Here is a 26,377-nt window from a genome sequence, read left to right on the forward strand (position 1 = left end):
TAATGAGACTCGACTTTTGTCTGCACTGTAAATAAATCATCTCTTATTCAGCAAAACGTGGGAGCCTACCGTGTGTCAGGCATCCTGAGAGGCACTGAGGACCCAGCAGTGAGACAGATGGGGCCTCCGCAGGTCGTGGAGTGCAGGGAAGCAGGTAACAAGCGAAAAGACAAACAAAAACTCCAGCTGTGGTGAATGCACAGGAGGCAATAAACAGGATGGAGGGGGAGCTCAGCCTGAAGCTTTGTGGCCTCACAGAAGAGGTGACAAGTCCATGGGTGACCTGAGGATACGAAGGACGCAACCACCTGAAGGGGTACCTCGGCAAGGGAACTGTAACGGGCTGAGCTGTGACCCCAGATTCATGTGTTGAAGTGAAAGGCCTTTGAAGGGATGATTAAGTTAAAAATGAGGCCTTTAGGGTGTCCTTACAATCTGACTGGTGTCCTTACAAGGACAGGACACTTGGCACACAAATCCGAGGATGTGCAATCACAAAGGAAAGACCACATACCCAGACCATGTGAGGACGCAGCAAAAGCGGCCATCAGCAGGCCAAGGACAGAGGTCTCAGAAGAAACCAAACCTGCCGTCACCTTGATCTGGGACTTCCAGCCTCCAGAACTGTGAGAAAATAGATTTATGTTGTTTGAGCCACTTAGGGGTACTTTGGTATGACAGCCTGAGCAAACTAATACAGGGACAAGAAGGGTAAAGGCACCAGCCCCTGACACAGCCTGGCATATCCCAGGAACATAGGATGGGCCCAAATCCTCCCAATTGGTCAGAAAACCAGGGGCCAGAGCATTAGGAGTGACAGCAGACTGGTAGGAAATGATTTTTTTTTTTTGTAAGTAACAGAAGCCAGATCACATAAAACCTATGAGAACAAGGCAAAGAGTGTGTGAATTTCAGTGTAGTAGGAAGTTACAAAAGGACTTTAAACAAAGACGAGAAATGATATTTATGGAGGGTTTTAAATAAACTTTTTAATTTGCAGTCGTCTTAAATGTACACTAAGGTTGCACAGATAGTGCAGAGAGTTCTCCCCCTTTGCCCTTCCTATACAGCTTCCTTCCCCCAGTGTTAACAGTCACATAACCATCATATATTTTTCAAAGCTATAGACTTTGTTCAGATTTCACCTGTTTCTCTGTTCCAGAATCCAGTTTAGAAAACCGTGTTGCATTGGGTGATTGATGTTTTTAGACATTTGCTATGGCCATTCCATGGAGAATCGTTGGTAGGACAGCAAGAACGGAAGCAGCGAGTCCCGTCGGCAGGTGATTGCAGTAATCCGCACCCGAGACGGTGATGCTTGGCTGGAGAGATGCCAGTGCCTAAAGAGAGGAGGGATATAAATTTATTTCAGCAACGGACTTTCTGTTGGGACTGATGCATGAGAAGGGAGCAAAATAAGGAAGACATCAGGATGTCCAGCTTTGTCTGTGGAGCCTGGGTGGGTGGTGGTGCTGTTGCCGTAGTAGGGAACAGTGGAGGGGCCAGGTTCGGAGGGGACAAGAGCTCCTTGTGAGACACAGTCAGTTTGAGGTACTGGTGAGACTTCCTAGTAGAAATGGCAGGTGAGTAGTTGGATATACGAATCTGGAATTTAAGGAGAGGTGGACAGGTCATGATACAGAGTTGAAAATAAGTGGTTATCTAGGGAGAGGAGTGACAGAAAAAAGAAGGTTCTGGATACTCCAGGATAGAGCACACCCAGGTCCTGAGAAGGACCATCCCACAGCTTTCGAGTTTAGCTTCTTTTTTAACTTTTTTAAATTTTTTATTTGTTTATTTTTAGACAGAGGGGAAGGGAGAGGGAGAGAGGGAGAGAAACATCAATGTGTGGTTGCCCCTCAGTTGCCTCCCTTCTAGGGACCTCACCCACAGCCCAGGCCTGTGCCCTGACTAGGAATCGAATCGGTGACCCTTTGGTTCTCGGGCTGGCACTCAATCCACTGAGCCACACCAGCCAGGGTTCAAGTCCAGCTTCTAATTATTATCTCTTCTCCTTGATTAAGACTCATTTTCCATCTCTGAGTTGTACTTAATCTTAGGGAATTAGACTATCTCATTTAGTTGACCACAAAGATCGACCTTACAAATCTGATGACTTCCCCTGAGTAGGTGCCTCCTTTGTGTGAATTAAGTAAACATTTCCGTGCGTTCCCTTGGCTTACCTTGCGTTGCCTTGGAGAAATGGCCAGGAAAGTTCTGCTGACCACAAATAGCTTCCGCTGAAGTTAGCAGCTGACAAAGAGAGAATTTATCATCTAAGGAGAGCTGTGTTTATTGAGGATTTATTATTATAATCACCATCACGAAGTTTGTTTCTTATTAGTATTAGTGGTTTTATTTTTAACACCAAGAAGGCAACATGGATGGATGTGGGATAAAATAATTCATTTATACATTTCAAAATGTTCAAAAGTTAATTTGTAAAGCAAAGGTGCCAGGGAGAACTGTAGGATCCATATTTATTAGGTGTCTGATGCTGATTATCTTTTCCTTAAAAGGCTTCTAATTGAGGATTATAGAAAGAAAAAAGCATTTGCTTTATTTTTAGACAAGATCTCTGATGTCTTTAACTTTTATGGTTCGGTTTTTAACCTTAGATTATTATAACCAGCCACCTACAAAATCTGCAATTTTCTCTTATAAATCAGGATGTGCTGAAAAGAAGGTTGCCCAAGAAGACACCCCCATCACAGTTTCAAAGGGTTATTGCCCTTTGGTCCATGAAGTGGGAGCTCAGTGGCCTTCTCTGTGTCTGGCAGTGTCATTTTGAGGACAGTGGAAAAGAGATCATGTTTGATTCCTTGAGATGTTGATTTTCCTGTGGCTGGTTCAGTTTGTGATCTGAGAGCTGGATGTTAAAAACAAAAATGTTTGGCAAAATGAGCACCTGTCCAGCCTGAGGACTCGCTTTCTCATTGGATGCCGTCACAGGGCAGGTTACCCCTGCATTCAGAGAAGCTAGAACTTATTGCTAGTAACAATTAGAATTAGTACATAGAGCTTAAAGGAGAATTTGCTCTCTGTCTAAACCAGGTTCACCAGTGCTGCGGGGAATCTAAACACGGCCTGCCTGTGCTGACCGTTAGGAAGAGAGTTAGCCAAACTGGTCAAAAGCAGCATGATCAAGGGACTAGGCTGCATCCTGGTAGGAAACAGAGGGCAGAGCCAGAAGAGCAGTGCCAGGTATCAAGTTCTGGGCAACCGTTTTACAGCTACTGTAGTCGTGATTGACTCAAGCGAGAGTCGTCCATGGGTCCCAACACCATCGAGTGAAATAGTGTGGGGAACGGGAGTTCACCCAGCCTCCAGGTATCACCCCGGATTTATGTGTTAATTGTAAACAGCGGAGCAACCTAGTGGACACCCTCGTGCAAGCCAATTTTGCCTCACCCATAGTAGGACACACTGACATAACACGCCTTCGCTGTGACCTACTGACACAACATCACCCGTGGATTTTCTTTGCCAAAGGCTTTAGTCAGAATTCAGCACGGGGGAAACGATCAAACAAATCCAAATTGAGGAACGTGCTACAAAACAATGAGCCGAAACTCTTCAAAAAAGAGCAAGTCATTCAAGACCAAAAACAAAAACCTGGGGAACTGCCCAGACTACAGGCGACTAATGTAATCCAACAACTAACTCTGATGCCTAACTAGTCCTTGATTAGATTCTGGATTAAGAGGGTTGGGGGGGAAACAGTGCAGGGAGCAAGAAACAATATTGTGGGGACAGTGGGGGGGATTTGAATGTGGGTCATATGTCAGGTGATACTATGGTACGTAGCGTTGAGTCAACATAATTTCCTGCCTGCGATCATTACATGGTGAAGGCGTAGGAGAATGTCCCTGTTCTGAGGATACACGCTCACATATTCAGGAATGAAGTAACATACTTACTCTCACATGGTTCAGCCAAAAATGTTTATTTATATATTTTTTTTTCTTAAAAAAACTTATAAAAATTAAGGAACTCTTCACATGTTGCAGAGAGATGTCAGACGACTTACTCAAAGTGATGCGAGTCTTTTGTTTTTCTTTTTCTGTATCCATGAAGCCTAGGTTTTCGGTCTTCTCTCTCTTTGGGGTGATATCCTCATTTCATTTGAACAGGTTAAGAATAGCCTAATCGTAACTATTATCAGCATCATTGTTGACTCTGTTCATCTAAAAGATGGTTATGAAAAGAAAATTCTTTAATTGCAGAAACCCTATGTTCTCTCTGAGTAATTTCATACTCTGGGTTGTGTCCTGAAGTTTTGAAGAAGCAGATGGAGAAGATTCAGATGAGACCTCCAAGTCTCGTACCTCCCTAATGTTTGTACACAACTCTGTCTGTGCCTCCCTAACTACTTACAGCACTTATCATGCTGGATAGTAACTGCTCGTTTAAGTGTCTCTCCAACTCACCTAAAGCTGTGTGGGGCCCGGTACCATTGTTAATACCAATACGACTTTAAGGCACCAAGGAACAATCTGACTTTTATAGAGCAAATTAATAAAGGGCAAAGACCTGAGTAAATGATAAATACTCCATGTTCATGGACAGGAAGACTAAATACAATGAAGAAGTAAGTTTTTTCCCTAAATTAATCTCCAAATCGAATATAATTACAATCAAAATCACAACAGAATCGTCATAAATTGATTATAAAATTCAAATGGAAGAATGAAAGTCCAAAAGTAGCCAGGACAAATTTTGGACAAAGAACAATGAGGGAGAGTCATCATACCAGATAACAAAACCATGTTAGGAGAGGGCGATGTTGGCACAAAGACAGAAATAGACCTAAGCTGGCTATGGAAGTTTGACACATAGTAGCCGAAGCATCTCAAATCAGTAGAGCTAAAGACATTGTGTCATTTTCTCAGAAAATGATGTTGGGTCCACTGACATTTCATACAGAAAAATAAGATATTACATCCCTACCTCACTCCATGTTAAACAGTAAAATGCAAAAGGAGTTTACAAACCTAATTGTGGGAAACCATTAAAATCATCTAAGAATATGTTATTTATGGATACATTTACACATTGTAAGAAATATAAAGTTTATAAACATATGAACCAGGTTCACGGCATATTCATGATAGCTGTCAGCCTGGAGTAAAAGAGGAAGGGATTTTAACGTTAAATGGGAGGCTTTCTTTTTTTAAAATGGGGGAGGGGAGCAGAATGAGAATCAAATATGACAAGAAATGTTTACATAAATGTGTTCGTTTTCAGTGGTGGAGAGTGGCTGTTGTATGATCCTTGGTATCTTTCTGGATGTTGTTCATCTTTTTTGAGTTTTGGAAAAAAATATTTATCTAGTAACACCATTCCGGGAGATTTGAATGTCTCCTATTTTCTGTGACACAGTCTCAGTTCCTGTTACTTTGCATTGCTTCCCAAATGTTTGGCTTTTCCACCCTCAGAGGAGACCTAATTCATGTGGGAGAACAGTGCAGTTCACTTGAAAAAAATACAAAGCCCACTTTCCCGTTTCCTTACCTAGAGCTTTGTGTGTATGTTTGTTGAGCCCAGTTGTTGGTACCTCCGTGAATGAATTACTCACAACAGGTGGTGGCCAATTTGGGACATTTTGGGTGAGGACACTTTAGGAATTTGCCAAAAGCTAGCACCTGGCCAGTGCCATTGAGCAGGACAATGTACTAGATTCAGAGAACTGACCAGCCTTGACCCAACTGGGTCCAAAGCAGGGCTGTGCAGCCTGGTGATAACGGGACTTCATTGTTCTGAACTTCCCCAGCTGTGGAAAGGGGAAACCGATGCCTGCTTCAGAGGGCCTTGGTTTAGTGAAGCAGTGAGATGGCGCGTGTCAACTACTCCGTAAACAGTGGTTCTTTCCTTCTCTGTAACTTCACTGGTTCTTGGTGGGAACCGCTTCAGAGTTAGACCCCTGGAGATCTGCAAGTAGAGAACTTGATTTGTGGAGTTCTTTTGAGGGAAGATACTAAGTTCTCATATTTCTAAAGTCTATAGTTCGTACTCCTGTTCCCCCATCCAGGATGGGGCGTCCTCAGACATAAGTTGAGACGTCACATATCTGTGAGAGCCTTTGAATTCACTTTTCCAAGGTAGAGGAGGGAGTGACCACTGGCAGAGCCCTGGCCCCTCTGCTTAGTAGCCTTCTGTTTGGGCGTTGGGAGTTCTGATTTCAGAACCAGTCTTTCCTTGGGTCCCACTCACCTGTAGGGGATTCTGATTGGCCCAACTTGGCACCAGCAGGTGACAGCCACCTAACAGTAATCAACAGGATATAGGCAGAATGGTGAAGGGATGGAAGCTGCACGCACTACACTCAGGCCATTGGGTTTGATTCCTGGGCCAGCTGCTAGCGGCTGGCTAAGGCATGGTGCTCCTCTCTCTATACGCCTGCAGATGGGTGAAATCATAGTTCCTGTTCTCTGAGTGGTTGTGGAGATTCAGTGTGCACATAGTCAGCGTTCAACATGTTAGCTGTTACTGGTGTTTCCGTATTTCATCAAGCTTAAGGTGGCTGTTTTTTTCATGTTTTAACAACCCTAAAATGAAATGTGAGTTAAACTTGATGGCGCCATACAGTTATAAGTGGCAGGACAGGATGCTCAGGTGTCTGAACAGTGAACTCAGAAACACTGAATAACGGTTGCATCTATGGTGTGAACACTGTACTGGCTGGATTCTCCGATGGAAAAATCATTGACTGATAAGTTAGTCTATCATTCCGGCCTGGAAGGTTAGTAGTTAACCTTCCCAGGGCACTGACTGGCTCCCTGTTAAGGCCAGTGACCTGACAGAGCTCTGAAAAGGAGCAGCGGAATCTTCTCTACTCATAGGTTTAGGGTCTTCTTCTTTATAGGAGAGATTTCTCTCTAAATTCCCTGGATGCCATCTATCTGATGAACACTTCCAAGGACAAAGTCTCCGCCAGTGTTTTAGTCTTTAAAATAAGTGGGGCAAGGCATTGATAGGAACTGACCTTACGGAAAAGAAGCTAATGATTTCCAATAGACATGGTTTCGGAGCAGTTCTTTTGGTTTTGGTTTTGGTTTTTGATGTGCTGAAATCATTGATTCCGTCTACCCTACTTGTGTGAACCCTCTGGGTTTTAACCAAGCAGCATATCAGCTGTTGCCCTCCAAATTCTGCACTTGAACTTCTGAGACTAATAGCAATTCTATCTGAACCATATTAAGCTGTTAAGTCATATTTCCCTGCTAATACCTATTGAAGGCCTGTTTACAGTCCGTCAGACTTTATAGTCATTTGGTACATAAACCTATTAAATACAAACCTCACGGAGCTGCATCTGAAAATTTTATCTTGTTCCCAGTCCTTTAAAGAGACAGTCTAAAATGCCTTTGGAATATGCAGACCATTCTATGAAGCAATTTTAATTTTCTTTAGTTATGCCAATCAGATTACAGATTAATAAATTCATGTTGAAAAGCATCAGGTAAATGCCATCATGGAGCGTATACTCAAGGAAACCAAATAATTGACTGTTTGGTCCTGAAATGTTTTATTGTCACTCATACCTAGGTTCAGAGGAAATTAGAAATCTGTCTTGAGTTTGAGTTTATTTTTAACTTAGCCTCACCTTAGTTGGCACATCAAACCTAGAGTGAAATATGGAAATGAAACATGAAATGCATTAAGGAAGTTTCTCAGCAATGAAGGACACTGGAAAGATTGATTTTTCTGGTAACTTAATTTTGATCTATGGGTGAAGCCGTGTTTTCAGCACCTCGCTAAATTCACTTAAAACCATCTGTGTCTCCTGAGATAGGTGGTATTGAATCAAATATACCAGCGGCACACACGCCATGCCTTTGTTGAGGCTTTCTGTAACCGTTTGGAATAGATAACAGTATTGTTTTTTTAAAACATAAAAGTAATTATGTGCTACTCAGGATGACTTCATATTCTGCTTTAGCCAAGTGTTCCTATAACTGTATTGCTTCCTCCAAGATTTGTCCTCACCACTCAAAAAATCTTATTACTGGAAAAAAATATTCTCTCATACAATTAAGGATAAAAAAATTAATTCACTCCCTGTGGGTACAGATTCTTGAGAGTTGTGTTTCTTGCCAGATTTGTTCCGTAGCTGCCCTGAAGACTGTCTTCTGGGACCGACTTTGTAGTCCAGCACCATGGAGTACCGAGGAACAGAAGGCACAGTGGGTAAAAGTTATCATCACACTCTTGTACAAACAGGCATGTCCGACATGCAGGATGCTTCCAGCCCTGTATGCTTTATCTTACTCCAAGCCAGTGCCCTCCCAGGCAACAGGTGCTTATCTATAACAGTGGACAGAGTCAAGGAGTGGTTTTATTGGGCTGAACATTCTGGGATTTTAACAGGTTTCTCCTGCTGCAAAGTTGGGCTAATGTACCTACCTGAAGAGTCCCACAGTGTCTCCAGGGCAGTGTGCACCAGCCTTGAGAGATGGAGGAGCCGAGCTGTTTTCTGCAGACCTCGTGTCACTCGTGTTGTTCCCAGCCATTACTCTAAATTGACAAGAATATAAAGTCTTCTGGTTTAGAGACTGTTCCCTTGGGTGCTCTTTATTTCCCAGAGGTGTAGTAAATTGTTATGTTTTAAAGATTCTTCCCCTTGATTTTCCTTATCCCCTCGAATCAATTTTTAAAATGATAATGAATGTTCTGAACCAACAACTGATAGAAGCCACCTGTTCTCCAGGTAATAGATGTTTAGTAAGTATCAATTATCTTCCTCAATCCGTTTGTCTTAACTTTGCCGTGAGAATCTGAGAAGTCCTTTATTTTGCATTCAAAGGAAAGGATGATCTCAATAGTGCGTTAATCCATTGTACAAGAAACATTTGGTGAGCATCTACTTGGTGTGAGGAATTGTCAGCCTGGGCCAGCAAGTTCTACGATTGTAGCATAAAGTGGTAGGTGCTATAGTGCAGAGAGGGTAGGGGATGGGACTGGGAAGAAGGACAGGGTTGTGATGCAGGGAGAGCCTCTCTGAGGACACAGGAGACTTGCAGTAGATCAGAGGAGACAAAACGCAGCCCAAACTAGAAATAGAGAGGAGAGGATTAATTAGAAAGAGGGAGGTACGTTGTGCCTAATTAGATATGGGGATGGAATGAAACGACCGGCTCAGAGGTCTGGAATAATTCATGTTTTTTGTCATAGATAGGTGATAGTAGGTGATAGTGCCACCAAGACAAGGAATTTTTTTTTTTTTTGAGTGGTTTAGGAGTGGCTGATGAGTTCAATGTTGGTCTGGTTGAGTTTGAAGTGTTCATGGAAAATTTAGTGAAAATAACCAGTACAAAACTGAATATTATAAATCTAAGCTGAGACCTAGAGAGAGAGATTTGGAAGTCATACAGCAAGAGTAGTTTGAAGCTGCAAGAATGGAAGATAGTGCCTAAGGACATGTGAAGGATAGAGAGAGAGAGAAGGGTAAGGATGGGACCTGTGGGAATAGCACCATTAAAGGGGAAGGAAATGGCAGAGCATTTGTAAAGATGGATGAGGAGGTGCGCCCTGAGAGATGGGAGGAGAATCCATCGGGATGCTGGGGAGTCACAAAGGCCCGGGAAAGAGAGAATGCCAGGGATGAAAATGTCACCAGTGATAATAGCAGCATAGTTCAGGAACCTAGGATTTAAAGGTCCTGTGGGATTGAACAATGAGACAGTCATCAGTGGCCTACATGAAAATGAGTGAGGAGGTGGGGCCAGAGCCCAGCTTGCAGTGTACGAGAGAGGAATTCAGAGGTGCTTGGCTCTGAAAGGAAGGGGAGGAAAGGAGTCGGAACAGGGCTCAGAGTTGAGGGGGGAGAAGCCTAAGGAGGACATAGTAGAAAACAAGTTCATGTTCTGATACATCTCCTCTGTTCCAAACTCATAGCAAGGCTGGATAAAATTAAAAATGAAGAAAGCAAAATGATATAGCTAGACTCGTGGATCAGAAACAGGACAGAAACTCGGGCGGACGGGGGTGCACAGAGTGGCCCAGCGAGCAGCAGCAAGTGTGGCTGCGGGAGTACAGGCGCTCCACGCACAACAGGGGACCGAAACGCGGCCCTCTGTTGGAAGAGGGAGGCCGGACGGACTCCATTGGTGAAAGGAGGCTGAAAGAATCTCCCGTGACTGCTGCCTCAGCCGTGGCTTCGAGTACTGGTTTTGCTCTTAGAAGCAGCTGTAAAACCTAAAAATGGATGCCAGGATTGGGAGAGAGTGAAGATGAGGAAAGACAGAAGAAAGGAAAAAGCTTCCCACCCAACAAAAATATATATCCCACAAACCAATTATTAAGAAAGACAGCCAGTATAATCAATAATCAACATGAATTGAATAAAAAAGGAAACAATTTTATAGAGGGGTCTAATTAAAATAGTATGTTTGTGCTGCTCAAAAGGGAAAATTAGGAAATAGTGTCCATTTTTAAAGAATGAGAAATTAAGAAACCAAAACTAACAAAAAAAAAAACAAACAAGAACTGAGGACTTGAAAAAGAAGCAATCAGAAGCGCGGGAACCAAGGCGTGGAAATGACAGGCTCCCAAGATAAAACAAACCACAGATACAGCTAGAGAGAAGCAGTGAATTGGAAGGTAATATTGAGAAATACTACCCATTTCACAGCACAGAAATATGAAGGATTTTAAAAAATAAATAGCTAAATGTATAACTATTAATAATTGAGAGTTGAGTGTTGCCGTGTGGTTATCTCATTGTAGCAGGAAATGCAACAGAGGAACACCAGAAAAGCAATTTAAAATGATAAAAGCAGAGAACTTTCTATAATTGAAGAGAGACATGAAAACTCATATCAAAAGTATACTTTGCATAATAACAATGTCTAACAATCATTAGCACTTATGTTCCACCATTGTATGTTCTTTCCGTGTGTTAACTCATTAATCCTCTAATAGCCTTTAAATGAGAACGCACATGTGAATATACTGTGGAAGAGAAAATATATGTTACTTGCCCAAGTTTACACAGCTAGGTCGTGGGATTCACTCCCAGCAGGCTGGCCACCCTCTAGTATCACTCTAACAGTAAGGAGGTAGATATAAATCAATACCCTGTCTCACTGTAATGAAACTGCAGAGTATTAAAGAATTTTTTAATGCTCCTAAAAACTGCTTCAGAGGAAAGACACATCACATACAAAGGGACGATAATAACCCTGACTATGGACTTCCAATTAACAACAATAGACACAAGAAGTTAATGAAGGGATATATTTAAAAAGTTAGCCCAGGGAAAAGCATGGGATACAAAACAAATAAAAACAAAAACAAACATGGGCCTAGCAATTGGTAAATTTGCTGTTGAAAATTAACTCGGCTGTGAGACCTGAGAAGAAGTTGCCAGCAGGAGAGTGAAAGTTTGAAAGTAGAAAAGAGCCTGCTCCCGGAAGTCAGAGTGAATGGTCTTCAGGAACCTCAAGATAGGAGGCAAGGGCAGAGGGCTGGGCAGGGAAGGAGATATCTGAGGGAGAAGGAGGAGGAGCAGAAAGTCACTGACTAGGAAGGAGACCGGAAAGGGGCTGGAGGAGGAGGAGGATGCTGGTGGAAGATAACCTATATGGGAAATGGATAGGGGAACCACTTCCAGAAGAACAAAAGGATTATTTGAAAGGTTTGGCAGTCTGGTGATTTGGGTAATTTTGAATGAGTTAGTGCCACCAGCCTGAGTAATGGTGTCATTTTCCCAGCTGTGCTTTGCAGCCTGCATGTAGGAGCAGAAGAAATGATTGAATTGATTCAGGATTTGTTTCCGGGTGGGTTCAGCAGGGTATGGAAAAATTGAGGAAGTGAGCTGCAGCTCTTGGGGATTGGAAAGTTTAGCAAGGTCAAGGGGAAGGCATCCTGGGAATGAGAATGAGAGAACTGAGGTTGAGATTGGAGAAAAGGTAACTAGAGGCTTCTGATTTAAGAGGTGGAATAATTCCAGGAGATTCAAGACCAGGGTAGGGCTTGGGAAGAAGTGGGTAGAAAGTAGAATAGAGGTGAAGGTCATTGGAAGAAGAGACACGGAAAAGGATTCAGGCCTATGGCATTGAACAGATTATCCATGTGGAAACTGAGGCCACAAAGATGTGGATATGAGTTGGGGTAAAGCAGACCCTTGAGTGTGAGCCTCTTGGACCTTGTTCAGTGAGTTGAGGGGCCAGGGTTCTCCACATTGGTGGTCTGTAAACAGCACCCACCAGCCATGTGTCTAGAGGCCTTGTGTCTAGAAAGCATGATTCTGGAAGAAGGAAGGACCCAAAAGTGCCAATCATTCTACAAGTGACCATTAACTTCTAGGAATGTTCTCCCAAGGAGTCTTTACAATTATATAATGGGATTGATTAATGATTTTGAATGTGCTGCTTCTTCAGTGCTGAGCCTTATATTCTGAAAGAGTAGTACATGTCTTCTCCTTCATGCCCATGAGACCCAGCTTATCACGCATGTGCCAAACCAGGAGGGCTGTGGTGTTTTACTACTGTGCCGACTTTGGTAATAACTGCAGGGCCCCATCTAATGGCCCTTTTGCAAAGTACAGGTGGAGCAAGCAGGCTCTCATACCCCTCAGCTAAAGGAAGGCAAAGAATGTATGTAGAAGGTAACCCAGCAGGCCCCAGCATGAGTCCAGCATCCTGCTAACCGATCTATAGCCATGATCTTACCAAGTCCTCACAACTATTATTATTCCTGTTCTACGGCTGAGAACTGAGGTTTAGCGAGAGCGAGTGGTGTGCACAAGGTCAGAGCTAACAAGCATCAGACCAGGGCCTTGATTCTGGGTGAGTTTGGCCTCGGACCATAGCTCTCATGTAATTAATATGCCATATTTGGTTCTAGAAGGGACCAAGTGGGATTATAAACCTGCATGTGGAATCCCATACCTGAGATTTTTAAGCCTGGCTGAAGGTTTAAATTTTCATAGCAAACAAAGGGAAATAGTCCTTCCCATGTTATAGAAGCAATGTCAAGTTTTTTTCTCCTTCCAAGTTTTGTAGGGCAGCAAATGATCTTGAAATGGAAAATAGCTTTTCAAACATGTCTTCAGTTTGTATACATGTTCACATATGGATGGAAGGACAGAGCTGGGTCATCTTGAGTCTGGCTCAAGTCAGATACCCCGGGCTTAGGAGGTGAGGAGGGTAAGCAGGATGCGGGTGGCACGAGCCAAAGGGGTGAAAATGATCAGACTTGGAGAGAAAGGGGATCTGGGGAGAACAACCACGATAGAAAAGAGAGACTGGCCCCAGAGACCCAAAGGCAGAGGAAATAGGTTTAAAAATAAAACGAGGCTAAAGATAAACCTTAACAGGAGCAAAGTTGAACCGAGAACTCTATTCCTAGAGTCCGATGTCTGAACAATTTATATTTTTTCCTACCTTTCAGTTCCCATGTGCCTTCCTTGGCCAAGGTCAAGTGCCAAAGGACATCTGAAAATATCCACAGCCAAAACGGCTCAGCACATCTCACCACGTGAGAGAGAGGCAGCTCTGCAAAAGTCTTTGTCCTGAACTGTTTATGGATTTTCCATAGTCTGTGCAAGACCTTGGAGGCATGGTGCCTGCTGACTGGCGGCCACCATCCAGCTGAGCGGCAGACCTTGCCCCTGACGCCAGAGTCCTCCCAGGGTTTAGTGTGACTTCCCCCTGTTTTGCATATTTATCCTAAAAACCCCCCACTCTTTTTTTTTTTTTTACCTTTTGTTTTTACTTTTTCATTATTGCTTTGAGAGAGAAATATCAATTTGTCGTTCCACTTATTTATGCATTTATTGGTTGATTCTTGTACAGGCCCTGACTAGGGATCAAACCCACATCCTTGACGGATAAGGACAACGCTCTAACCAACTGAGCCACATGGCCGGGGCACAGTCTTTTCTTAACAAAGATTTTAGGTAGAAGAAATTGCATCAGTGGCTCCTAATTTCTGTCGTTCCCCTTAATTATGTTAGTGGCAAGTAAAGGCAACACAGTAAGTCCTTGTATTTGTTGTGGGTTGTGCCTGGGAGTCATAATGACAATAAAAGAATAAGTAATGGGCAGGAAGACAGCCCTTTGAACCAGGGGGAACGCTCTTCCAGTGCCATGCCAAAAACTGCCCCCTGTGGTCACCAGGAAATCAGGTGAATTCAGGAGAGACTCAGGGAGCTCCTGCCAGGGACCAGCACCAAAGCAGAATACCTAACACTTACAGTTAAGAGAGCATTGTGCCATATTTATCTTAATTAATATTCATAACATCTTAAGGTGGACATTATTATGCTCTGCTGTTGAGAGGTGTTTCAATACATTGCCCAAGGCCACACAATTAATAACTGAAAAAACGGAGGGCCCAGTCTTATAACTGCATATCCTTTGCTTTTTCCACACTCCACCCCAGCTGCCCAGAAGCAGATCCTATGGCCAGAGTGGACCTGTGGGAAGTGTCAGCAATGGAAGCATTCTGCCCTAAACTGTATCTGAGTTCATGAAACAAGGGACAATAGGTAATAAATGGGGGGAATTAGTCAGTAGTTTGGTTGAAAAGACTTCAGTATATAAGCAAGTCTTATGTAAGTCCTACAGAAAACTCGGGTTAAGAGAAATGAGGAGAGTAAAGAGGCAAACCCTGTCATTTCTCTTCTCTCTCTCTCTCTCTCTCTCTCTCTCTCTCTTTCTTTAATTATTAAGACAAGTGATCCTTTTTTACCCGAACTCAAATTGAAATGCCTTCAAAGGGATGTTTATAGAATGAAGCCTTGTAGAGAAAACTGGCTTTTCCTAAAAGCTCTAAAGGGGCCCCCTTATAGGCCAAGAAGCCCCGTATAGGCTGAGTAGCCTTGAGAGAAGAGGTTTGTAAGTGCAGGCTGGAGCGCCTGGGCCACACCTGTACGACCAGGCATGGAGTGAGGACTTGTTGCCTGGAAGACTGTATGCCCATCTCAGGAACATTTTTAAAGCTGAGCTTCATAATGGAAACGCTGACACAACCTGCTATCAGCAGCCACGATATTAAACAGGCACGGAGCCAACGGCACTGGCTCGGAGCCATGGACGAGAGATTAGCATCACAAGTAAGAGATTTTAGACTCTGGGCCAGGAGAGTTCTTTTTTCCTTTTCATTAAATAATAATAAAAAGGGAGAGAAAAAGAAAGACAGAAAAAAGGAGGAAAGGTGCAAAGAATTCTTGTTTAGCAACCCTCCATCAGATTGTTCTGGAATATCCAGATAAGCATAGAAACAAACCATTGTCTGTCTGAAAACTTGGCAGTTGCTTGACCTTACAATGGTCCCTGCAGAAACCCTAGCAACCAGCTCCAGTCCTTGGTCGGCCCATGTGCAGAATGGGTACGTTACCTCCAGCAGAGGATCCGCCGGGCCCACTTTCCCGCTTGGAGTTCAGGGAAACACCATTAGGGCAGAAATCTGGGGTGCTTCCTCCTTGCCCTGTGGAGCTCTGAGGGAGAAATGTGCAGTGGTTGTGAAACCGTAAAGCTGTTCGTGCTGCCTGCACTGCCAGGAGCAATAAGTAGAGGTAAGGGTTGAGTCTATGGGAGCTTTATTCAGATGCCAGTGATCTGAGAAGGTGGCAGGTTATGTACCCTCAAAAACCATCTTAACATCTCATCTCAAGCCCACCTTTTTATAAGGAGAAGAATGGGTAGGTAAGGAGTTTGGGGGGGTGGGGAAGGTTAAGAGTTACAGCCCAGCAGCAGTTTTCCTAGTACTTCTTTATCTGTTGATCAACTGTTCTTTATCTTCGTCACTGACAGTCCTGGAACACAGTGGCTCAGATACCTTCTCCAGCGCTTGCAGACCCCCCTGGGGCACAAGGTTGAATTGCCTGTCCACCCCCTGGAGTCACATGGTCATGCATTCCAGTTTCTGGAATAACAGCTTTCCACATGCATTAGTCACTTAAGCCTATCAACTATGACAGTAGCTAAAATCTTTAACTCTTGAGATACCCGATCAGTTGGAAGCTGGTAGCACCCGCTCCCTGGAATGATGGAGCGTCATTATGGGGCCCAAGGAGACCTCTTACAAGGTAGCACCTGCCCACCATTTTGGGAGAGGGAGCCAGTTCTAGGAGTTACATGATGTAGCAGAAACATGGTAGCATTTTCCAAGAGAACTCGGGAACCGCCCACCCTCCATCTCCGGGCACATGGCACTGACTGCCCAGAGCCTGACCGCTATGGAGGGGCGGGAACTTCTCTGTTACAAGTAACTCCCAAGACTGGATGGTGCGCCTGCCCAGTTTTCCTGCCCTGGACTTGCTTCTGACATTTTGCTTTCTCCAAACCAGCAATTTCTTGTGACCTTTTAAACTTTTTATTTAAAAACCTTTTAAACCTACAGCGAAGTTGCAAAAATAATGCAGTGTTCTAGATCACCAGTTGTTAACCTTTTTCTACATCTGCTTTCTCTCTCTCTTTCTCCATAAATATTACCATATTTTTTTCCGAGAACCCTTTGAGAGTAACTTGCAGACACCATGACCCTCTTCACCCTTAAATACTTCAGCGTACGTGCCTGAGAACAAGGACTTTTCCTTACATAACCGTAGTGCAATGGCTAAGCTGTGGAAGCTTAACATTGATGCAACACTATGATCTGATATAGTCCTATTTATGTTTTGCCTGTTGTCCTAAAAGTGACTTTTATAGTGAACAACAATAAAGACCCTTCATGACTCCTGTTCTATCGCAGGCACACACATTGCATTGGGCCCTTTTAATCTCGAGCAATTGTTCAGCCTTGTCTTTCTTGACCCCGATGCTTTGGGAAGCACAGGCCATGCTTTGTGGATGCCCTTCCTTCTTGGGTTTTCCTACTTGTATTCTCATGATTAGATTCAGACTGTGCATCTCTGACCAGGGTGCTGTGTTAGTGATAATGGGTCTTTGTGGACTTTTGTTTTTTCCCATACTGTGTGGCTTCCCTGTATTCTGTTTTCTGGCCTTCGGGAAGATTTTGATCACTTTCGGATTTCCAAGCCATGTTCATCACCCAGCTGGCACTGGGGGCCTAGTGCGAGGGATTGGCTGAGGGTGACAGGTGTTTCCAGTCCTGGAGAAGGAAGGTGGCTGCTTGCTCTGAAAAGTCATCCTGAGTGACAAGAAAGCAGAGGCAATGGTGTACTTCTGAGCTGGCCTCTAACTCTTGCAAATAGCCCATGAAGCCTTAACAGGATCATTCAGAGCAGAAGTCAGAGGCCGAATTCCCCACCTCCATTTGCCTTTTGTACCCAAGCTGCTGAGCTTGGGAATTCCATTTGAGTGGCATTTCACATCCATCCTTTCTTCTCCATTTCAACTATAGCGGCCCCAGTTGAGGTCCTCATCTCTTTTCTACAGCAATGTCTCACTAAGCCCATCTCCCCCGGAGCTATGTACAGGAACCATTTAAATCCCAGATCTGATGATCTTGCAGTGGCCTCCATTGCTAGGATGGAATTCTGTTCTGCAGTTTCTTTATCCTGTATTCCCCACCTTAAGTTTCTATTCCCCACAATATCAGATGTTTCTAGACTCTTTAACATCAGCATCACCTGGGACCTCATTAGAATCTCAGGCCCCACTTCAGACTCACTGAACCAGGACCCGCATCTTAGCAAGTTCCCCCAGGTGATTTGCATGCATGTTAAAGTAGACAGTGCTTTTTAGAACATGCTGGAAGGGCAGGTTCTGTGCAAGGATCTTAGGTTGCCCCTCAGGCTCTGGTCATTGGTATTGAAGCATGATTCTCAAACTGTTCTTTGATCCAAGTGATCCAGCCCCTAAAATTAAAATTCACAATTATATTTCCTAATTTGCAGAAAGAAGGAAATTTAGTGGACAGGATTTGTCTCAATTCTTTTTTTCTCACACAAACGTTTTCTAAACTTCGACATCTGCCATTTATCAGCTACCAAGATGTCATCTGCTGGCACAACAACGCTAACGTTAGACCTGAAGGTTAATGGTATTTAGCCCAACAGTTCAAATGTTAAAATGCGGTTGAAGAATGCACCAGTCGATGAGATACATCAGTTGGATAGCATGCTCCCCACTGCCCCTGGCGCCACATGTGCTCCTAGTGCTGGGGCACTTAATGGGCCCTGGGCAATGACCATCTTTTTACTAGGACTCCTGAGATGCTACTAGTCTGGATGTGCAGAATTCAATGAAATGGAAGACTTTTGCCATCACCTGTCAATTTCATTTCATCTTCCACGTGGCAGCCTGATAGATAAATGTATTTTAAAACAAAAGTCACGATGGGTCTGTTGCCACTTGCTAGATTGGGCTTTAGTCGGGAAGATTTCAAAAGCCTAAAGGTTCAACCTTTCCTTGAGTGGTATTGATTTGTGACCCTCTAATTTAGCAACAGCTGAGACAAACCACTTATTAGTGGCAGAGTTCTCCTGGCAGTTCCATCAAGGAGCAGGACATTGGGGTCTCTGGGAGCTCAAGAATTAACCAAATGTTATCCCCCGAAATGAATCCATACTCACTATATGTATAGTTGCTTTACTTAAAGGTAATCAATCAAGAAAGGCGTGGCAGAGGCCATGACCTTGAAAGATGAGTTGATTTGACCCAGACAGATGGGGTAGGTGGGGAGGAGCCTTCAGAGCAAAAGAAAGAGCGGGATCCAGGTCATGGAAGATTGAAACAGTGAGTTGTTAAGAAGTTTAATATGCCCAGAGGGGTGAGTGGGGCGTACTTGGAGCCAGGAAGAAAGAAAGGGGGACATCCTAGGCAGTGTGAGTGGAGAGGTGGAGGCAAATGTACTAATTCCACATATTTGTGTAGCATTTTGGAGTTTTCTTAGCAACTTCACACCCGTTACCGGGTCCTGGTGGTGCAGGACACGAGAGTGCTCAACCAGATGATGAAATGGAGGACTGGTGGGGCTTCTCAGGCCACATAACTCACAAGTCATGGAGCCAAGAGTAGAGCCAGCTATTTAGACTCCTAGGCTGTGCTCTTTTCACTGTAAACTGATATGTTCCAGGGGCAATGAAGAAACCATTCTAGCATATTGGGAAGGAAAGTTCATGGGTGGGTACGTGGATGGATGGATGCATGGATGCATGGATGGAGTGTGGAAACCAGAGTCTCAAGAGAAAGGGAAGTTAGGGGTCCTGCAGTTGTCCAGGTGAGATAGAGAATAGAAGGTCTGTCCGGGAGATAGATTGGTCAGGTGTAGAGGCAGTGGAATTAATAGGACTATGTGCCTGACCAGATAGGAGAATGAGAAAAAAATAAGGGCCTAGGATGACCCCCAAGTCTCCACCTGGGTGATTAAAGGTCCACAAGAGGAGGCGCCAACTGAAACCTTAGAGGCGAAGGGGTAGGGGTGGAGATGATGAATGTAGTTGTGAATGTGTTAATTTTGAGCAAAACCAGAGATTGATGTCCCATAGTCAGTTGTTTTCCTGAGGCCTAGGAATCAGGAAAAGTGTCTGGGGTGTAGAGGAGATTTGTTAGGTCATTACCAATCAAAGATGAACATTTTATTTCAGGTGTTCACTGGAGTATTATAAACCATGTGATTAAAAAAGAGAAAAGACAGGAACAAATGGAGAGGTCTTAAACATTAACTGTGGGAAAACTGGTTCATTATGTTACAGCCACATAATGAAATGTGATTCAGACCTTCAAAATGAATGCTGGCCTTGTGGTGACCCCTCCTCCCCCAGCTCCGTCCCCTTTCAATGAGACCAGCTCCTGACATGGACGGGCGCTTACCATGGCCAGGTCAGAGTGAAGTGGGCTTTCTCTGCTGTAGGTCATTGAGTCCTCACTGCTGCTGCCCAGGGAGGATGCTGCTTGGACTTCACAGATGAGAAAAGTGAGGTCCAGCTATCCTCGGTAGCATCCCTGGGTCACCCAACCAAGCAGCACAACCGGGTCTCAGACCCAGGTCTGCTGACACGAGCATCCGGGCTCATCACCACCATGCTGTTTTCTCTCTCTGCAGTGGTCTCGCTATAGTTTCCATGATGAGGGAGTTTTATGATAAGGGAAGAAGAAGAGGTTGAGAGCTGGTCCGTCCCAGGAGGAATTACACCGCAGGCTCCTCCTCATTGGGGGAAACAAGGACAGGCCCTTTTGGGGGCTGATTATGTCTCCATCTTGGGAAGGGTTCAAGCAGCTGACCCCTCCCATCTGCTGGCCCAGGTCTGCTTACTCACGCCTGGAGAGCTCCTTCTGGAGCCTTCTGTCAGCTGCCTGGGGCAGGTCTGTGGAACTCGCCCAGGAGGCCTAGCATAGTCCCTGACTTTGCCTTGGGAGGTATTAGAACCGATCCATGCAGAAGGAAAAACCAAAAAGAATACGACCTACCAGGAAAATCCAACAATCCTTTCCTTCACTTTGTTTTTTCTGACAGTTGCAGCAGCATCTATCATGAGCCTTCAGGGGTCTGGGGCTGGTGCCTGTCCCATTGTTTTGCCCAGAGAGGCATGCCGGGACTGAGCTGGAAGGTGACACAGGCCCTGAAGTACTTGCGAGTACTTGATTGGTGAACAAGAGAAGGAAACGGTGGCCTCCAGAGAGTAAGGCTGCTGGCAGCCTTCTTGTCACTCTCCTGTCTTTTGACTTCCCAGTGTGGCCCCCCCAGTGCACGGGCCTCAGCAGGCCATCTATCTCGTATTTTATTCTCTCCCCTCGAGACTGAGCTAGCGGCTTCTCTGGGAAGAGCAAGCACCTGTCATTTTTCTGTCTGGAACTCTGCCTCTCTGCAAAGGACTCATTGTTTAGGATCAAACAAGGTTTAGGGAGAAGGACGGGGATCAGAGTGACCTTGCAGTAGCCAACCCCAGACACAGAGGCTGTTGAAGGCTGTCCCCAAGCGAGCCTGTGAATGCTTCCAGGTTAAATATTGCTTCGTCCGCTTGAGAAAACCAGCAGTTCTGGTTCCCGGAGACCACCCTGCAAATTGAAATAAGAAGGACCTGGGAGAAATTGAAACTATATTAAGCTCAGCTTCTGAAGCTTATTTGGGAGGCGTATTGATCCTACTGCAGGGAAACCGTAGAGTGTCTCAGGTGCCAGGATCCACACGTGGCTGTGTGACGTGCGGCCCAATCTCGTGACACGGGCTGTGTGTCCAAAGGGGGCTGCGGCCCAGAGGAAGGATTTGGATGGAGGCTGCTCTGTCCCAAAATTAGACCGAGCTTATGAAAAGAGCCTTGTTGCAGCTGCCCTGGGAACCGTAGCTAAGAAGCTTGTTTGTGCCATAAACGCCTTTTTAGTAAATGAATTGAGTGGTAGCATTCGTGGCCCTCTGTGTTGCTCTCTTGTACTCTCCTGTCCTTTTCTTAATTGGTGGCCAGGACCCAGCACCTTATTGGGACAGTGTTTCTCCAGTCAGACTCTGTTTCTCATCGGTCATCGTGTCACTTTGATTGCTGTCTCTCGTGCTTTCTTCCTCACCTTTCACCTCACCCAAATGAGCCTGGGTTCACCCCTGTTCCCTTGCGTGGGCTGCGGGTCACGATGTGAAGTGGTCCTCAACCCTCCACTGGTTTTCTGGGGCTCTTTCTAGACACAAATTCTGGGCTAGAAAGTGTATCCTTCCCCTTGAAGGGATCGTGCTGTGAATTCATGTCCACAGGGCTATGTTGTGCCCTGAGATCATCCTGCCCCTTTCCCAGGCAGCCTTTCGTCATCTCCCGGTCGTGCTCATCTGCCAGGTGCATCGAGCAACAGCTCTTTATTTTGAACTTCACTAGTGAGCAGTGCCCTGTGTTATTCCTGTCCTTCTGTCTCTTCTGTTGTCATCAGGTTTCTGTCTGTTGTTGGTTTTGTTTTTTTTTTTTAATTTTCTGCAACCTTTGAAGCAGGCGGAGAGGGAGAAAGGGCAAACCTCCACCATTGGCCCATGTTACAGAGAAAAATTATCCATGGTGCTTGTTGAGGACGGGAACGCTTACTTCATTCAGGGAGACGACACCAGGGTTGTGTATTAGGTGGGGGAGATGGGGCCCAGTTCTGAGCACAGCAAGAACCAGAGGAGATGTGCAGCCAAGGCGCAGGGTGGGGGAGCCGTGGATGGAAGGAGGATTCTTGCTAAAACTGGACCAACAATCCAAGGACAGAGCCCAAGGGCAAGGCCTAGTCAAACAGAGGACCTGGAGGGGCCTGACTGAGGTTTGGTTAAGGAGTGAATGTTCGTCACCAGAACCTGGTGGCTTGAAACAACAGAAGATTAATTCCCAGGCAGTTCTGGAGTCTGGAAGTCTGAAGTCAAGTTGTTGGCAGGGCCTCGCCCCCTGCGCAGATTTGGGGAAGCGTCGTTCCCTGTTTTCTTCCAGCTTCTGGCACTCCCTGCCCTTACACGGTCTTTTCCTTGCATCTCTCTCTATGTCCTCTTATAAGGACACTCACTAGCGAGGGGATTTAGGGGCCATCCTAAATCCGGGATGATTTCATTTCAACATCCGTGCTCCATTCAAGCTGCTGTAACAATACCACAGACGAGGAGGCTTATAAACATAAGAAATTCATTTTTCACAGTCTGGAGGCTGCAAGTCCAAGATCAGGGTGCCAGCATGGCTGCGTTCTAAGTTGCCGACTGTCAACCTCTTGCTCCGCCCTCACATTGACAGAAGCATCTAGGGAGCTTGCTGGAGTCTTTTTCCTGGAGCACTGATCCAATTCATGAGGGCTCCCCGCTCATGACCCAAGCACCTCCCAAACGCCCCCTCCTAATACCATCACATCGGGCAATAGACTTCAACACATGAACTCAGAGGGACACAAATATTCGGTCCATAGCAATCCTTAACTGGTTATGTCCACAAAGACCCTATTTCCAAATATGGTCGCATTCTGGAATTCCTGGTGGGTGTGAATTTGCGCAAGACACTATTCCATCCACAACAGGAATATTCATCCATCTGCTTATAAAGAACACTTAAGCCCTGGCTGGTGTGGCTCAGTGGATTGGATGCCAGCGTGTGAACTTAAGAGTCGCCAGTTCAATTCCCAGTGAGGGCACATGCCGGGGTTGCAGGCCAGGTTCCCAGTAGGGGGCGCATGACAGGCAACCACACATTGATATTTCTCTCCCTCTCTTTCTCCCTCCCTTCCTCTCTGTCTAAAAGTAAAATAAATAAAAATCTTTAAAACTAAATAAAGATTTAACATACACCCTGCAACCCAGCAGTCCCACTCCTGGGTGGGCACTCTAAAGAAATGAAAACTTGTGCTCATGTAAAAATCTGTCCACAAATGCTCTCAGCAGCTCTGTTCATAATTGGCCCAAACAGGAATGGGTACAGATAAACAAACTGTTCTACACCCACCCAACGGAGTACTGCTTAGCAGTAAAGGAATGGACTCTGATTTGCACAACAATGGGATGAATGGCAAAGGCATTATGCTAAGTGAAAGGCATCCATCTCAAAGGGTTAAAGTCTGTGAGGGCTGGGGTATGACAAGAGTGACTATAAATTCATTTCTAGGGGTGAAGACACTTCTGTATCTTAGTGTACTGCTGGGTACAAGAATCTATACATGTGTTAAAATTCATAAAACTGTATACTCCAAAAAAATCAATAAAAAATTATTGTTTATAGGAGCAAGGAGTCCAAAATAAAAAGCAGGGATCAATATATCTTACGGAAGGGATTAAGTGGTCATTTATTTTTTGTGATGACCGGCTGACACTAGATTTTGTATAAAGTGAATTTTTAAAATTCTGTCTGTCCCACAATAGAAGGATTAAAGGATTGAGTATAACTTTTATGGGTGGTTGCTGATTTTTTTTTTTTCCTTACACTTGTTTCTTTCAAATTAATAATATCTAGTTCCTGTGAAACTTTACTTATTTATTTTTAATTTTTATTCATTTTTTTATTTTAGAGGGAAAGGGAGAATCAGGAGGGGGAGAGAGAGAAAAACATCCCGTTCTTGTTTCACTTATTTTTGCATTCATGGGTTGATTCTTGTATGTGCCCTTACATGGAATCAAACCCACCACCTTTTTATTTCTATCTTAATGGCAATGTTCCATGCTCTTGGGTTGGGTTATATAGTGTCCCTGTTTATGAGACAGTCGCAGTTGAATTGTGTAGGCATGAAAATGTTCTTGGTGAGAATACCAGTAGAGATGGGGTAATAAAATGATGGTTTTCCTCATCATTAACTTCAACTTTTTTTTTTACCAGCCCTAAGTGCTTTTCAGGCCTTCCCCACCAGGTATGTTGCTGTTAGATAATAATCAGTAAACCATGGACCAACTGCAGCCCCACGTGCCTAATGTATTAGCGAGGGCCCAGCATCTACCACCCTCCACCAAACCAGTGGCCACTTTACAAATCCAGAGCATTAAAATACAGCATTGTTAAAACAATAATTGTACTTCCAGTGTGGCTGCTTGCTGAGTTCTTTGTTGGTATGTCTTAGTAAATTGCTTCCCCCCGGGACCTCCCAAATGCAGCGAAATAAAGTGAGAGGAGAACAGTGTGGCTTAGCTGGGATTCTTTGTACCTTTAATCATTCCTGAAACATAAAACAAGATGACTGGTTTTGGAGAGTTTTCTCCAAATCCCTACTCATCAACCACCCCTGCCTTGCATCCTTGGTAACCTGGGCAGATGGCAGGAAGGTAGAATCCACATAGCACTAAGCTTGGATCTCCCCTCCCCACCATCAATTTTTTTTTTATATAATAGCCTTTATTTTTTTAGAGCAGTTCTAGGTTTACGGAAAGATTGTGCAGAAAGTACAGAGCATTCCCATCCAAACTTGGACCTTAAACCACCGAAGTTACTATTACAGAGAAAGGGGCTGCAGAGTCCACAAGGCCCAGGATTATGTATTTCTGAAAAGCCGTAGGACACAGTGATCTCCCTCCACGGGCTGTAACGAGAGATCATAAAATTTAGAAGCAAAACAACAGAGATTACAAAAATCTAGACACTCCTGTCCAGGGAAGAAGTCTAGTGCATGGTTAAAACACAGTCTCTATCTGTCAATGCACCTTTCCCTCGTGATTTATGGCCACAAGACTCAGCATTTGCCTGTTTTAAATGCGGGGCATCTCCCTTTCTCCATCCCACCACCCCTGTGTATACCCTCTGGGAAAATCTTTTTTACAAATGGAGTTAGTAATGGCTACATAATTGTTCATCAAATGGATTTACCATCATTTCCTTGGCCACTCTCCCATACTGGGATATTTAAGCTGTTTGCTTTCTTTCTCTCTCTCTTTTTTTTTTGTTGCCATTACAATAATGTCTCAGTGAATATGTTTCTGCATAATGCGTTCCTTTTGCTTAATATTCTAAAGATAAATTCTCAAAGCTTAAGCTTACTAGCTCAAAATATATGAAGATTTTAAAGGTGCTCGGCACTTAATGGTCATAATGCTTTACCCCCCAAAAAAGGGAAAATTATTCTCTTTATATTTTGGAATTTATAAGACAGTAGCCCTGGCTGGTGTAGCTCAGTGGATTGAGCGTGAGCTGTGAACCCTATGGTCGCAGGTTCAATTCCCAGTCAGGGTACATGCCTGAGTTGCAGGCCAGGCCCCCAGTAGGGGGCACATGAGAGGCAACCACATATTGATATTTCTTTCCCTCTCTCCTTCCCCTCTCTCTAAAAATAAATAAATTATATATATATATATATTTTAAAGGACATTATTTATTTGGGAGACTCGTCTTCTCGCTGTAGTACTGCTCAGGTCGTATTAGATATGGTATCGCTCAGGACTTTGTGTGTGGAGTGCTCATTGACTAGGGGGGAGAGGAGTAGGAGAGTCAACGACATTGGCTCTGAAATCCACTGCAGATGATCCGTAGGTGGGCATGTCCCTGATAAATAACCAAAGATGGGAACATTAGCGGATACAGGGAAGGGACCACAGTTATTGTATAATAACTCCCAAACCCAGCTGCCATCCCAGAAAGAAACAAATTCTGCCCGAGGCCAGAGGGTGCGTAACACCTGTGTTAGGTGTGATCCTGTCAGAGATGCATCTTCTACTGAAGCTAGCTCAGCAGACCTCTTCCTCAGAGAGGTGGTGGTTGGACCAGAGTTCCGATAGCTGCTGTCACTGCCCCTGGGGAGGCGCAAATGAATACTTACTCTTGCTGTTTTCCCTGGGGGCCTGGCTAAGCCTCTGTCTGTTTGTAACGTTGTTGGCTTGTTTCTGGATCATTCCCTAAACTGAGAATGAAGATTAGACTGTTTGACCCCAGCTGTGGCCTCTGATGACACTCCATCATGGCCACCCCCACTTCCTCTGTGCACCACCCAAGTCGGCTGGCTGTGGGGTTAAGGGACAGAAAAGAACTGAGCCAGAGAGCGAGCCCTGGGACACTGATGTGACCCCGAGGTCACTCCACATCACAGACATTGTAACTGGGAACAGTGTTCATGGTGAT

At 44.5% G+C, this 26,377-nt stretch overlaps 1 protein-coding gene and 1 long non-coding RNA gene across 2 annotated transcripts in view; one reads left to right on the plus strand and one right to left on the minus strand.

Moving 5' to 3' along the window:
• The window catches only part of PITPNC1 (phosphatidylinositol transfer protein cytoplasmic 1), a 212,413-nt gene that overhangs the window by 144,416 nt on the left and 41,620 nt on the right, over positions 1-26,377 (plus strand). The window lies entirely within an intron of this gene.
• On the minus strand, positions 539-13,645 carry LOC123477939 (uncharacterized). Its single transcript, XR_008427596.1, has 4 exons — positions 13,389-13,645; positions 8,407-8,517; positions 2,184-2,253; positions 539-1,340 (listed from the first exon to the last, which is right to left on the minus strand). It is a non-coding gene; the product is annotated as an uncharacterized lncRNA (long non-coding RNA).

Source organism: Desmodus rotundus, chromosome 9, assembly GCF_022682495.2.
Source record: "Desmodus rotundus isolate HL8 chromosome 9, HLdesRot8A.1, whole genome shotgun sequence".
Lineage (NCBI taxonomy): Eukaryota > Metazoa > Chordata > Mammalia > Chiroptera > Phyllostomidae > Desmodus > Desmodus rotundus.